The 16015-nt window shown below is 40.0% G+C and overlaps 1 protein-coding gene across 2 annotated transcripts in view; it reads right to left on the minus strand.

The window, feature by feature from the left end:
* The window catches only part of RAB3C (RAB3C, member RAS oncogene family), a 286347-nt gene that overhangs the window by 8816 nt on the left and 261516 nt on the right, over positions 1–16015 (minus strand). The gene's annotated exons all lie outside the window — the stretch shown is intronic.

The raw sequence follows: 16015 nt of genomic DNA on the forward strand, positions 1-16015 counted from the left end.
ATATTATTTTGCAAGAGTTAGTAATGACAACATTTAGAATCCTCAACACCAAATCTATCATCTTTTCCATCCCTTCCCTCAACCCCCAGCCCACCATATAGACTCTTGCAATCGTTTCCTGGCATTATTTGGCATTTTATTCTCTTTTTATTTCCATATTCTGTCAAAAATTTTAATATTAATTTTTTAAAATCAATTTAAAGCTCAGAAGGCTTCATGTGCATATTCTGCTATAAAAGGGAATACCAAGCTCCAGTTGAATCCAGCTCTAACTTTTCCATGTCTGCCCTGCTGCTGCCTAATGATGGGTCTGAGAGTGGGCTTCTAGTAAATTTTCAGTATCTAAAAGGACACAAGATGGCACTGAAGAGTCATAATATTTACCTTAAACGTGCTTCAACCTTCAGAAAATTTTTGAGTAGTGTTATTCCAGCAGCTCTCCAGGGCTTTGTATACCTCTGCACCTATCAGCTGGGTGCTGATTTTTCCATAGCTTCTGTTATCTATCAGCAGGAATGTTTTTACCAACATCTGGGAAAGGGCACTTGGCAAATTTCAGATGAGCTGCCAGAGATTGTTAAGAAGGTACAAAATGTAGCAACAGCCTCACACTTTCACCTACGTGCCACTGTGCCTGGGCAGAAGCAGCCTTAGTATGTTACTCTGTAAGCAGTCTTATCACTCTATTGTTTGCATTCACATTCCACTGGCTGAGCTTGCCAGTCAGTTGCCATGACAACCTCCTCACTAGGCTAGCCAGAGATTGCTCTGGTCCATTCAGAGGACGTTGATTTAGGATGTGTTGGGCTGAACCTAGAAAGGCTTTTCTAATCCATTCTGATTTTTACACCCTATAAATCCTTCTGGTTACATCTGGCCCTATCTCAGAGGAGCCACATGGATTCAAAATGATTAAATCATGTGATTTCATCCTAGCTCCCAGGTCCAAAAGAAAAAGAACAGACTAATATTTTGCATCGATGTCAAAAATCCCTTAAATAACCTGGAAATACTTATTTTCTTAAATAGTATTGAAGCTAGACAACAAAAGGCAATTCTCTTAAGTTAAAATCTCTAACTTAGTCATTACACTATTTGGTTGAATGACTACATCTGACCTTGAACTTCCCAAGCTACTCTCTTGTTAAAATCTATGTGAATAACTGCAGGACTGGGGCTGAAGAACATCAGTAGAGCCAAGGCTGTATAAAATAGAGGTGGATATTTCAAACCATTGTGGCTTGTATTTTTCTTTCCTTCTGTCTCTCTGGACAATGCTTGTATGGTTCTCTTATAGTCTGGATTTAAAAAATCTACAGATAAGGCCATCTGGTGTTAACAGAGCTCTCTTTTCTTTTCTTTTCTTTTCTTTTTTCTTTGTTTTTGAAATGGAGTTTCGCTGTTGTTACCCAGACTGGAGTGCAATGGCACGATCTCGGCTCACCGCAACCTCTGCCTTCTGGGTTCAAGCAATTCTGCCTCAGCCTCCCGAGTAGCTGGGACTACAGGCACTCACCACCATGCCCAGCTAATTTTGTATTTTTAGTAGTGACGGGTTTCACCTTGTTGACCAGGATGGTCTCGATCTCTTGACCTCGTGATCCACCTGCCTCAGCCTCCCAAAGTGCTGGGATTACAGGTGTGAGCCACCGTGTCCAGCCCCAGAGCTCTGTTTTCTAATGTTTATACAGTCTATAGAGCTAGACCATTCAACTTCAAGTAATTCAATCCATATTTGGGGAAAGGTAAGTATAGATCTAAGCAAGATCCTTGTTGCTAAGATATCAGACCTATTGGCATCCTTGTTGTGATTTTCCCAGAGCTAATGGGAGGCTGCTTTATGTCATAAGATACCAAGAACCCACTGAAGAATTCCAGATCCCTGAATGACGCATTGAAGAAGAACATCCTAGAATTTGGTACAAAGGTCTCATTTACAAGTTCAGTTTTCTCATCTCCTTTGCTAACACTTCTTCTACTTACTAGTATGATTTGGGAAGTCACTGAGCTTGAACAGTATCATAAAAGATTCAGCCCTTATGAAAAAATGGTAATCCACACAAGGTTTTGTCAACTGTGACATGTTTAGTCTGGGCATCTCAACACCCTATCATCAAACTGGTATACAATGTGAGGTCAGTAAAATGATCTTTGATCTCAGAAGCCAACATGCTCTCAGCTTCTCAACCTTAACAGGAACCCTAAAAATATGTTGCAATTAAAGAGACAGTGTGCCAGAAATAATGGCACCTATTTATTCAGCATGCTGAGAAGGAGACATCACGATATGGTGAGAGATAAATTATCAGTCAAAAGATGTGGGATCTAGCCCCAATACTTCTAACTTTGGGACCATGAGCGAGTCACTTTTTAGAAATCCTTAGTTTCCTTATTTATGACATTTGCCTTCCTTACCTTATAGGGTTATCATCAGACTAAAATGAGGAGAGATAGACACAAGTGCCAAGCAAACTAGACTATGCTATGATAACAATAGCAACAATAAACTGACATTTGTTGAGTGGTTACTATATAATAGGTGCTATTCAAAGCACTTTAAACATTGTAACTCATTTTATCCATTAGTAGGTGCCATTATTTTCTCCAATTTACTGATGAGGAAGTAGAGGCAGAAAATGGCTGAATAACTTGCTCAAATATTTCCTTGCTCAGCTAGTAATTGGCAAAGCTGGAACGTGAACTACTAACTTGTACACTCTCCTGCTTCTCCAGATACAGTGAAAAAGTAAGCTGCCATTTTGTTCTGGCTAAATTGTAAGTCCTATGTTAATTAACAATCACGATATACCATAAACTTTCATCAAGTTAAATAATCAGAAAATAATTAACTAGATTTAACACTGCCAGTAAACCAAATGAAACAATCTTTCTTGGTAATTCCAAAAGTACTGTGATATCTTGTACTGCTTAAGATTAATCAAGATGGTCATTATGACAGCTGTACTTCTACACAGAATTCTAGAATTATAGATATAAAAGGTTCTGGAGGCCGGGCGCGGTGTCTTGCACTTGTAATCCCAGCACTTTGGGAGGCCACGTGGGTGGATCACCTGAGGTCAGGATTTTGAGACCAGTGTGGCCAACATGGTGAAACCCTGTCTCTACTAAAAATATAAATATTAGCCCAGCATGGTGGCACATGCCTGTAGTCCCAGCTACTTAGGAGGCTGAGGCAGGAGAATCACTTGAACCTGGGAGGTGGAGGTTGCAGTGAGCCGAGATCGCACCACTGCATTCCAGCCTGGGTGACAGAGTGAGACTCCGTCTCAAAATAATAGTGATAATAATAAAAGGTTCTGGAAATTAAAGTGCCTTTAATTGACCAGATATGCTAGATCTTCTTGTCGTAAGTTTGTCATAAAATAAGATGTTCAGGATCAAAATCAATATCAATATTTTAGCATTTATTTAGTAGTTTAGATTTGGAGTAAAAGAATGTTTTCTATATAAACATGATTTTCTGTCCAAGTGAATCAATCTTTTCATTCAATCACCTGTGTATGAGGACGCTCATGCCCACAACTGTGTGTGCCCATGGGTGCTTATAGCTCATGGCCTAACTTATAACCACTAATTCAACCCCTACAGCTTTTGTTTTTTCACTCACTCAGATTTTATGGCTGTTACCTCCCAGTATCTCTATATTTTCTCAGTATTTGGAGCTTGTTCTCAGAAATCTTTAATCTTCCATTCGTACACACCAACATTAGTGTGAAGCTGGCACTTCAGTCAATGATACTTCAGAAACAGAGACTTATAACTTTGAACATCACTTCCAATCTACTGGGTAGAAGAGTGTGGTTCAGCAAAATCAAATAAGTAGCCCAAGGTCACACAGCAAGCTGATTGTGAAGTCTGACAAAGACCTCCTGATAAATAGGTTACTGATATAGCTTACAGCCTTGAACACCTGCCTCTCAGACTACATCATCCAACATTAGTATTTTCAGCTCATGTAGGTTTCTTCATCAGCAAATCAGTGAAGCCTTTCACTTAACTATAGAAACTCTGATCATTCTGTCTCATTCTTCCCTTAACAGAGCCTTTCTCATCTCTCTGGCAGAGGCAGGCAGCACTGTTCCTGAGATAGATGAGCTTTGCACTGTGATCCAGCACATCTCTGTTGCAGACTTCCTCATGCCTGATCCTGAAAGGGTCATTCTGTACTTTCCAAAAACTACTATAGGTACAGTGGGACACTAATCCCTTCAGGTTTACTTGACATTAGGGCTCAGAAAGGTTTTGTTTGATAAAACATGTTAGCTATGCTGAGGAAAGAAGAGAAGAAGCACAAAGCCAACCTGTGTCCTCTTCATGATGGACACTGAAAGAGCAAGCAGAGAGAGGCAGAGAGAGTGTAAGCCAGACATCACTTTAGTGCCAAAGGGCTACAATCTTATACCCTGACTTCATAGGATTGGGGTTTCACCCTCACTAGAACCACCTGAAGTATGGGCTGGGTGCTGTGGCTCATTCCTGTAATCCCAGCACTTTGGGAGGCCAAGGCGGGAGGATCGCTTGAGCTCAGGAGTTTGAGACCAACCTGGGCAATAAAGCAAGACCCCATCTCTCCAAAATGTACAAAGATTAGCTGAGTGTGGTGCTGGGTTCCTGTAATCCCAGCTACTCGAGAGGCTGAGGTGGGAGGATCGCTGAGCTCGGGAAATCAAGGCTACAATGAGCCATGCTCATGCCACTGCACTCCAGGCTGGTGACAGAGCGAATCACCCGAAGTACTTAAAAGTTTCTGAACTCCACTCTATACATACTGAACTATGGGAATGTATGGGGCTTCAGAACATGCATTTTTAACAGGCTGCTTGGAGGTTTCTTACACACATCAAAGGTTAAGATTCATCTTCCTCTGTTCACCCATGTTCATAGCAGCATTATTCACAATAGCCAAAAGGTAGAGCTAATCCAAGTGCCTATCAGCCTATGAATAGGTAAACAAGATATTGTATATACAAACAACAGAATATTCAATTTTAAAAGAAAGGGAATTTTCACACATTATAACATGAATGAACCTTGAGGACATTATGCTAAGTGTAATAAGGTAGTCACTAAAAGGCAAATACTGATTCATACAACAACATGGATGAACTGTGAAAACAGTACGCTAAGTGAGTAAGACCGACATAAAGGACCATATCTTACATGAGTCAATTTTATAAAAAATGCCTAGAATAGGTAAATCTATAAGACAGGAAGTAGATTAGTGGCTTCCTAGGCTGGGTAGAGAGTGAGGGAAAAGGCAGAGTGAATGCTGATGGGCAGGGGGCTTGTTTCTAGGGTTATGATAATATTCCAAAATTGTGATGAAGGTGGCACCGTCCTGAGAACATACTAAAAACCACTGAATTGTATACTTTAAATGGGTGAATTGTATGCTATATGAATTATATCTCAATAAAACCATATATATGTACACACACACACACACACACACACACACACAATGAAGAATCACTGTCTTAATGAATGAGAATGTATGTTACTCTTAGAGATTTTTCTGGGAAACCCCATGGCCAATTGGGGAAACCATTCCAGTGACTGTCAGAATTCTCTACCACAAAAATAGCTCTCTGGCCCAACAAGAACACTTGTTACAGGTGTTTAAATCCAGTCCTTTTTGCTCCGGTCTCAATAGAGAAGATAGAGCAGCTGCTTCTCAAGAAGGGCATTCTAATACATTCCAGTGCACCTGAAGAACATGAAGCCACACTTCCTGGCTGTGGTGCAGGCCTCATTTGCCAACACTCTTCTGTCCACTTTGCTCCCAGGAGGTCCTTAGAGCAAAGGAAGCATCAGAGAAGGCTGGGGCCTTTTCACCCTGATACAGGGCAGCAAGCGGGGCCTTAGGCCATAAGTGTGCTGCTAACTGAGGTGGCAGGCTCCGGGATGTCACTCTGGTGCTTGATGAGTACTGGAACATCAGAGTACCCCAAGGGACTCTGTTCTACTTGTGACTGCACCTGTTAATGGTAATAATCACAATTCCAGTCTTGCACACTTAACCACCTCTCTCCGCCCCCTTCTCTGGTGCATTACAACACTCTTAAAGGAAACACTTGATTCGTTTCAACCCGTCAATAGCTACACCATACTGTGAAATGATGTTTGTTTTTATGAGATGTTCTGCAGCACTATTGCTCTTTTTTCACAACAGGAAACTTCTAAACACCGCTTGGGCCACTCTGATTTTTTAAACCTTACTTTGAAAGAAAAATCACAACTGCTATTTTTTTTTTGTAGAAAGAAAGAAAATAGCTACTAAAAGCACACTGCAATAAATCATTTTCATCTTTAATTGTTAAAAATCTGTGATTTGTTCTTAAGTTTCTATTCTTAAATTTCTAAATGAGAAAATCTTCTCTTTCCAGATTCTAGTTGCAGTTCCAATGCCTTGTCTCCCCTTTCCTGTGGAATTGGATGGGCCAGAGCTGCAAGAAAAGGTCATTCTGCTACTGGGTGGTTGACATTTGAGCCAGAAGTAGGAATTGCTGAGCAGCAGGACAAACTGGCATATTAGCTTGTCCTTTACTGGGCCCCAGCCCAGGACAGGCTTTAGGAAGGAAGTGGGGGGTAAGGCTTTTGATCAATTTGCCCGAAGATGGGCCAAAACTGCAGACCAAAGCTGGAGAAAAGCAGGAACAGGAGCTCAGCCAAAGGCTAATGCTACTAAAAAACATGGCATTTCAGCCCCTGAGTCCATGTCTTAGCCAGGCATGACCAGATGGTAGCGTTTTCCTTCTGTTAGAATTCTGAAACCATGCAGTGGTCAGTCTATGGCCTTAACAAATCCTGGTCCATGTAGAGAAGGTTTCCTTTTTGCCTTTCCCTTTCAGACATGAGCTAAACCCTCTTCACATCTTGGAAAAGCTCGAATTCAGCTTTAGAGAGGATAGCAGCAGTCAGATTGCTGGTATAAAGGCTGCACATGCTAGGAGTCATTGTTAGCTGAAGAACTCGCAGCTCCACAGCCTATCATTCACTTCCCACCTTTATTGACTTTCCTGCCCCATATGCTCCCAGATGTACACCCGTGTCCCTAAGGCCTCTGGTAAATGGATGCAGCACAAGCCTTATTACAGTTTTGCCCATGAACGTCTCCTCTTGAAGCATTCTCCTCAATCCTCTCCATCTTCTCAATCCAATTTAACCTTTAAGGTAGAGTTTGTTGTGTGTTATATCTGTGGGAAATTTATTCTTAAGTCAACCTTTAAAAATGAAAATGCAGATTTCTAACTTATCTTTAAATATTAGAATGCTCAATGGGTCTGTGAGGGCATACCCTGCTGTCTATGACTGGTGCATGTCAGAGGGACATCCTCTCTCCAGCTGACCACAGTCCCTGTCAGTTCTGTTTGCCTCTTTGTCATGAAATCCATGTTTCAGTTGTCAGTTCTCCTTGCACACAGACTTGTGCTTCTTGGCATCCCCATCTTTATTCACAGTGCAAAATGGAAGCTGCATAGAGAAGGGCTTCTTGTTTCAAGAGAAAGGAGAAAGTATTCATTTGTGTTTGTGAAAACATTTTTGTATGTATTTAATCTGCAAACAAATTGTGTTTGCATCTTATTCCTAACCACTTTGCTTATTTGATTATTGCATCACCTACCTTTCCCCTGTGGCTATTCCAGTTTGAAAATCTCCAGATCAAGCTGTGTTCCCACTCAGCTCTAAGGTCTTGCTTGATTACTCTAGCCCACACTGGACATTATCTGCTCCCTACCAATTCTTATTCCTTTTTTTTCTTACCATATATTTGTAAGTTTGTTGCTGCTTTGTACCAGGTATAACATTTATATAACATACAATTCACTGTTTTAACTATTTAAAAGTGTCTAATTAAAGTGAATCCTGATGCGCAGGGGACTTCTTTCTGGGTTATGAAAATATTCCAAAATTGACTGTGATGAAGATAGCACAGTCACCTTCAGTGGCTGATATGGTTTGTTGTCCTCTCCAAATCTCATGTTGAAATGTGATTGCCAATATTGGAGGTGGGGCCTGGTAGGAAGTAATGAGATCATGGGGGAGACCCCTTGCGAAAAGGGATTTAGCACCATTCCCTTGGTGATAAGTGAGCTTTGTCTCCCAGTTCATGAGATCTGGTTGTTTAAAAGTCAGACTTCCCCAATTCCCCTTGCTCCCACTCTGGCTACGTGGCACATCTGCTTCCTCTTTGCCTTCTGCTGTGATTGTAAACCTCCTGAGGCCCTCACCAGAAACAGATGCCAACACCACACTTCCTTTACAGCCTGCAGAATTGTGAGTCAACTAAACATCTTTTCTTTATAAATTATCCAACCTCAAGTATTTCTTTGTAAAAGTGGCCTAACACAGAACCTTTTAGTAAATCCACAGTGCTGTGCAGTCACCATGATCTAATTCTGGAACATCATCATCACCCCTTAAAAAGAAACTCTGCATCTAAAAGCAATCACTCCTCATTCCTTGACCAGCTCCATACTATGCATTTTGCTCCCCAATTAGGATGTACATTCCGTAGTATGTCTCCATATCTGTAGAGATAATAGTGCCCAGCATGAGCAGGTGTCCAGTTGATGTTGACTAATTAAAGGATTTTTTTTTTAAGTTTTGAAATTTTTGTTGGTATATAGTAGGCATTATATTTATGGGGTTAATTAAAGGATTGACATCTGTTAATTGGCTGAGAGAAGCAGTGGGGCAAATAGGGAAACAGAGGGAAAGAGAATCACTTTTTCCTTTGTTTTTGGTTATGAAGTGACTAAACCGATGAACAATTCTGTCAGCCACACTATTTTTAGATTCATGCTTGGAATTTACCAAGCATGGAATTTCACAAAATATCATTTTGGTTTTTCCCTGGGGGAAATTTATGATATAAAACAAATTAAACCAGTTCTATTCAGAGGAAAGGCATATTTCTGAAAAATTTGAAGAAACGCAAGATCGTCACAATTCAGCACCTGAACTAAAAGTGCCAAGAAGCCGATGTTCTGTCATATTGATTTTAATAAAGAGATAAGGATCATTTGTGATTAGCAGAGTGGCTGCTTATATGCAAAGAGTGCTAAGTGTCTCTGAAATGGGTTAAATATATTTCCTTTGTAACTTCTTGACATTTCAATAGGCTTTCAAGGATAAAGGAGACAATTTCCAGCTCAGCCTATTTATGAATTTTCAACAAAAACATTGATAACTTCTGTCTGTTTAGGATTTTCAGGTTATAAAAACGTATACATTATCAATTAGCAAGTTATTTTTTTTCCTGTGAAGGATGCATATAAAATAGAGCAAATAATGTAATACATTTTTAATTAGTAGGGCCCAAACAAATGAAATTTCATTGTAATATCAAAGGATATGATCTTAAATATAGCTAACATTCATTAAGTACATATTATGTGCATATACTATGCTAGATATTTTTGCATTTATTTTCTAATCCTGTAACCAGCCCCATGAAGTAGGTGCCTTTACAATGCTCATTTTACAGTTGAGAAAATGGTTGAGTCACACACTTGGTAAACCAGGACAAGAACTAAAATCTGACTCTAAAGTCCACACTCTTAACCTCTTTACATCCCTAATGTCCATCTTCTTATACTTTGGCAGTGTTCTACTCAAACATCATAGAGTAATAGCTGTTGGCTTCATTTACAAGTTCTTGGGATTTCTTATCCTTCCTAATATGTACTAATGTCTGCCCATTCTTAAAATGAAGAAATTCTTCTTGAAGTCTAAATCTAGCTCCTTTCAATAGTAACACAGACTAGACACAGAACACTATGCGAAACTTCATACAAATGATTTTACTTTACGCAGTGATAAATTTGGAGAGTTGTAATTAAATCATCCCTTGTCTTGATGAAGCTTGAATATGGAAAAGAAACTCTCTCCAGAAGTGGCTGGCTTGTTCCCTGAACTCTCAAGGCAGAGGATAAGTTGATGTTTAACTTTCTCAGAATGGCTACTTTCTTTGTCAAATAAAGCCAAGCCATGCAAATGCCAGTTACGTAAAGTTAAAGGGAAAACAGAAAGAATAGGGCATAGTACCTAGACTTGGTGGAGAAAACTATTCTAATTGCTTTCATGGTGAAATATCACAGGTTAGTCTGTACACAGCTGGAGGTGAGATGCCTACAGGCATCAAAGAGCGTATGTCTTTGGAATTTGGGATTGAGACAAGAAAAAGTCATCCATTGAGAATAAAGTTATTATGTAAATGCCACAAAGTCCATGCATGAGATTAGCCATCTGCAGAAGTAACTAACTCACTCCAAGATAGGATGAACAAATGATTTTTCTGGTGATAATAGCACACTCCTCTATATCCATCAATGCACTAGAGTGTCTCCCAAATTTCTAAGATGGAGGGTAAGACCTCTCTTTTATCAGTGGTCTAATAAATGATAAAATTTTTAAGGTAAGACAATAAAAAGAAAATAGAGTTGGTTAATGTGAAGTCAAGGAAAAAGAGAGTCAAGGATTGAGAGTATTTGCTGACAATGTGGTCAAGGGGGAAATGAGAGGCTGCCTGCACTGAGCTGAGTGAGTATACAGGTTTACTTGCTCTGTGTTACAGTGAAGAGCATTGTATCCTCAATCCCCAGTGAATACCATTGTATCACTCAATGGTATCCCTTAATGTCACATGCCTGGCACATAGTGAGAACTCAATAGGATAAGAAATACATGTGTAGAAAAGGACCAAGGCAAAGAATAGACGGCTACAATGTGACTGGAGTATCAAAAGGAAAATGCTAAGTGCAGCAAGGAACTACAGACACACCGAGGGTGATTTGAAATCCAGAAGGGCTGTGTAGAATCACCTAAACTCTCCAGACTTGTGTCTCCAACCGGGATCAGATCTGCCTGGAATTAGAAGAGACTTTCCACTGAAGAGGAAAGGTAAAATGATTCCCATCAGCCCCCACTACCACAAACACCTATAGTCCTTACAAGAGGAGAATCCCAAAGCTCTTGCAAACCCTAAGCCCATTTTGGAGAGCTGCTAGGAATTCATGCAGCTGTATTGCCCTGTATCAGGAGAACAAGGCATGCACTCCCTATATCCCACATCCCTGTGAGCCAAGCTTCTGCCACATAGCACCATCTTGAGACCAGCGCTACCTCTGTAGTATACCCTTCTGTGGGGGCCAGTAGTTACCGCACCTCTCTGGCACTGGGGCTCCATTTTAATTCCAACAAGCTGATACAGGCAGCTGAATACGAAAACCCCAGCTGTGCAGAGCCTGGGCCCAGGATCAGCTATGAGTCTGGTCCTGCACAGCAGGGAAACCAACTCCTACCACTACACTTTCAGTTGGGGGAATAGTCTAGCAATCTTGCCCAGGGCAACTCTACTCTTGAGCCAGCCAAACTGCTACATGCCCTCCCATAAATGGGAGAGGGCCTGAGTCTCTGAGCAGCTGACTGCTCCTGGCCAACAAATCAGCTATGTGACTGAACTCAGGACCTGAGAAATAGCCCTGCCCCCTGTGACATGGCTGTGGCCTACCCAATGGTCCTGCACTCACTATCAGTGCCTGAGAAACAGCCTTGCAGGTTGCCCCTGGTGGGCATGCCCCCAGGCCAACTGAGCAGCCTTGAACCTGCGTCTCTACCTGAGAAACAGTTCCAAGGGCCACCCCTGGCAGGGACATCACTAAGTCAGACAAGCAATTGCATGGTTGTGCTTGTAGCAAGAGTAACAGTACCGTAGCTCCAACCCCAGTGAGCCAGACTCCACGTTAGCTAATGCACTGTGTGCATGTGTATGCCTCCAAACTGAGAAACAGTCCAGCAACTCAATCCTGACAAAGCTACACCACTGGTGCCACAAACTCTTTCATCCTGGATTACTGAGAAACTTGCTTGCGCTACCAGTATGGATTACAGTTGAAGAAACTACATGGAGAGTACACTGCTGCATCCAGCTAGAAGCAAAGCCAATGTACTCTATCAAACCAGTACCCTAAAACTCATTCATATGAGACCTACTTTATAAAATTGGAAGAAGTGACTTCACCACATTCATAGAAATCAGTGTAGGAACACATCAAACATGAGAAAGCGAGGAAACGTGACACTGTCAGTGAGAAACAGTAATTCTCTAGTAACAGACCTCAATGATAAGAAAATGTGTGAAATGCCAGAAAAAGAATTTAAAACAGTCAACTTAAGAAAACTCACTGAGCTACAAGACAATATAGGCAATTCAATGAAATCAGAAAGACAATTCATGATTTGAAAGAAATTCAACAGAGATGGGTATCATTAAAAAGAACAAAACAGAAACCTTAAAACTGAAAAATCCAATGAATAAAATAAAGAATCTCTACTAAAAATAAAAAAATTAGCCAGGTATGGCGGTGCATGCCTGTAATTCCAGCTACATGGGAGGCTGACATAGGAGAATTGCTTGAATCTGGGAGGCAGAGGCTGCAGTGAGCTATCATCCCCACTGTACTCCAGCCTGGGAGACTCTGTCTCCCCCACCCCCAAAAAATACATAAAAATGGGCAATGAATGTCTCAAAAATGTTCAACATCACCAATCATCAGAGAAATGTGAATCAAATCCACAGTGAGGTGTCATCTCACCCTAGTTAGGATGGCTATTATCAAAATACAAAAAATAACAAATGTTGGTGAGGATGCAGAGAAAAGAAAACTCTTATACACTGTTGGTGAGAATGAAAACTAGTACAACCACTGTGTAGAAAAGTATGAAGGTGTCTCAAAAATTGCAAATAGAACTACCATAGGATCTAACAAACTCACTACTTAGCATTTATTCAAAGAAAAGGAAATCATTATATCAAAGAGACATTCTGCTCCCCCATGCTTACTGCAGCACTATTCACAATTGCCAAGATATGGAATCAAGTGTCCAACAACAGATGAATAGATTTAAAAATGTGGTGTATATACACAATGAAATAATACCCAACTATAAAAAGTGAAAGCCTGTCATTCATGGCAATATGGGTAAAAACGGAGGACATTATATTAAGTGAAAAAGCTAGGAACAAAGTTAAGCACTGCATATTCTCACTCACATGCAGAAGCTAAAAAAAGTTGATCTTACAGTAGTAAAAAATAGGACAGAGGATACTAGACATTGAGAAGAGTGTGGGGGAAGGGAGGCACAAGAGATATTTGTTAAAGGATACAAAATTACAGCCAGATAAGAGATGTAACTTCTAGTGCTCTGTACCACTGTAGGATAACTGTAGTTAACAACAGAAGGAGAATACTGAGTGTCCCCAATATATAGAAATGATAAATGTATACTAATTACCCTGATCTGACCACTATACATTATGCGTATCAAAAAATTGCTGTGTATTTCATGAATATGGACCATAATAATTTGTAAAAAATTTAATTTTAAAAACAAAGAAATACATGAGTGAACATCATTGGATTCCCTTTTCTTTGATCTAGAGCCACTAAGAAACCATATTAAATTGATAGCCTTTCTAAGGGTATTTTTTCTATTGATAAAAGGATATGCTGATTAACAGGAATATTACAAACTGTGTGACATTTACATTTCTCAGGATATAATAAAAGGCATTTTAAATTAGAAATCAGTCCTCTGTGAGTTTGGTTAGTGTGATTTGTTCCCCTACTTTTCCCAGCTCTAATAATTTTACCCTGGGAGAAAGGAAATAACATTGGCCAGTGTGCAAAGCTGATGAACAGAGATGGGTTTCTGCCAGCTGTATCCAAGTACAGATCTCACAATTTAATGTGAGAAAACCACTTTTTCAGCTCTTAACACTTAGCAGATTCTCAAATCCAAATCCAAATACTGCATTTTATATTTCTTATATCTGACTTTAATTTTGGTAAGTAATACTGTCATTTATGCTTTTTTTTAAAGTAAAATCGAGGCTGGCACAGATTTCAGTTACATGGACCTGGATTAAGTTTTAAACATTTCACAAAATGTGTTTGCAAGTTTGTGTGAATGAGGAAAGTGCACAGCTTGGAAGATCATTCTAAGAGACGGAGCAAAGATGAGGTTTTGAGCCAAATCCAGTTAAGAAAAATGAAGAATGGACAATTTTGTGAGATGGGACAGGAGACATGTAAACATAAGGTTTGTTAGAGGATAAGCTTTGATCCAGAAATAGTAGATGGACAGTGGGGGTTTGGAAACTCTTTATAATGAAGAAGGGCACTTTACATATTGGTCACCCTTGGAGCTGTGAGAATCATGAGAATGGGGAAACTCAGGGATCAAATGTTGGTAAGATCTGTAGTAATAAGAAGCAGTATAGGAAAGAACACCTAGATTAGTGGAGTTGGTTAAGGAAGGCAATTAGGAAAACAGGGATTTGCCAGAGTCTTGGGAGTTTATTCACTGGAGAATGTGAGAACACAAGTAGAGGCTTACCAGAAGGGCAGCATAAGAAACACAGGAAGTTGAGTTTATCACTCTAAGATGCCGCATGGGTGGGGTTTCATGGATTTGATAGTCATATCATTTGTTCTCCAAACTGAGTTACTTTTGAGATTGAATGGGGATGCGATTAATACTTACACTGGGAAATGAACATAAATCAGGACTGTCCTGAGCAAAGTAGGATGTAAGGTCAGTTTATTCATAAGGAGCAGATTGTTTCTGAGGAGTGAATTTCAGCTGCCATAAGGGAAAGTGGAGATCCATAAGATTATGAAATAAAGATCAAGTTAACAGAAATTGGGGAGCACAAAGGAGACAAGAACCAGGGCCAACAGTCCCTTCCCTTCCCACCCCATGGATATAACCACACCTAAACCAACCTAAACACATTGAAATGTACACTGTTGGTTCATTTTATACCTCCTGGGAATACTTAGCCAAAAAGAATGTGAGCCAAGAGATACAGTAGTAGGGTGGCAGTGCTTCTCCTCAGAGAGCTGTGTGCAGATAGATATTTAGAACATTTCAGCAGCATCACTGGGATTCCCTGCTGGACCCAGAAGTTGGTAATTTTCATTCTTTGAAAAATACTACAATTAATATTTAAATAAATCTTTAAAAGCTGCTGAAGAACAGAGCTAATGCATATTTGGAACAGGTGGTTTGAGTTTTAAAAATAGGCTTTAGGGCAATGTTACCCTCATTAGAGTTTCTGGCTGCATAACCTGGCTTTATTACAGAATTGTTTTTGCAGGGGTAAGAGGGAAATGATTAAAACTGAAGGAAAAAACCATCATCCTTCATTAAAGTAGGGTGGTTAGAGGCAACATTGCGGGTCTGAGCTCAAGAGAAAAGCTTTAAGATGGCCAAGATGGGTGCATGCCCACAACGAGGGCTGCCCACGTATCTCTGGCTTTGCTGCCTAGCTTACTAAATGATCCTTGGCAAGCTGGACTGACACTGTAATGACAGGCTGAAGTCTATGAAATGAAATTAGCTATACACGTATTTGCACCACCAAACCATCAAATCAGCCATGATCTTTGGCTAAAGAGGTTAACAATGCAGACATAGGTAGTCACAATGGCTAGTTCTTACTGATGTGCTTTACTTTTTTGTACTAATTTCTTGTTTTATCAAAAAGACATTGAATGAAGGCAACTCTTAAAAACCTATTTCAATTACATTAAAAAGAAAGGGGTGGTTACCTGCTATATGCAATATGCAAATTGTCTTTTTCTTCCTAAAGAGCCTCCAAATTCCCATTATCCTCCTACATGTATTACTTCATGGATCATTTGTGGACCAATATTTATCAAAGAATTTAAACAATAATTTAGTGTCATATTTAAAATGATGGATTCCAGTGCATAAAGATGAGTTCTTTCAACATATTTTCTAGGTCGTGTCCCATTTGCTTTCATGACTGTCGACTTAGTATCTCCACTCTCCTTACTCTCTACTCTGACTTTTCTGGATATCTTCCCTCTGCCTGTTAGTATGTTGATTTTACTCTCAAATTCTCCATCCACAATGATTTCAATCTGTTACTCGAGCTAGATACCTATGTCATCTTTTATGC

This window comes from Callithrix jacchus, chromosome 2 (assembly GCF_049354715.1).
Source record: "Callithrix jacchus isolate 240 chromosome 2, calJac240_pri, whole genome shotgun sequence".
Lineage (NCBI taxonomy): Eukaryota > Metazoa > Chordata > Mammalia > Primates > Cebidae > Callithrix > Callithrix jacchus.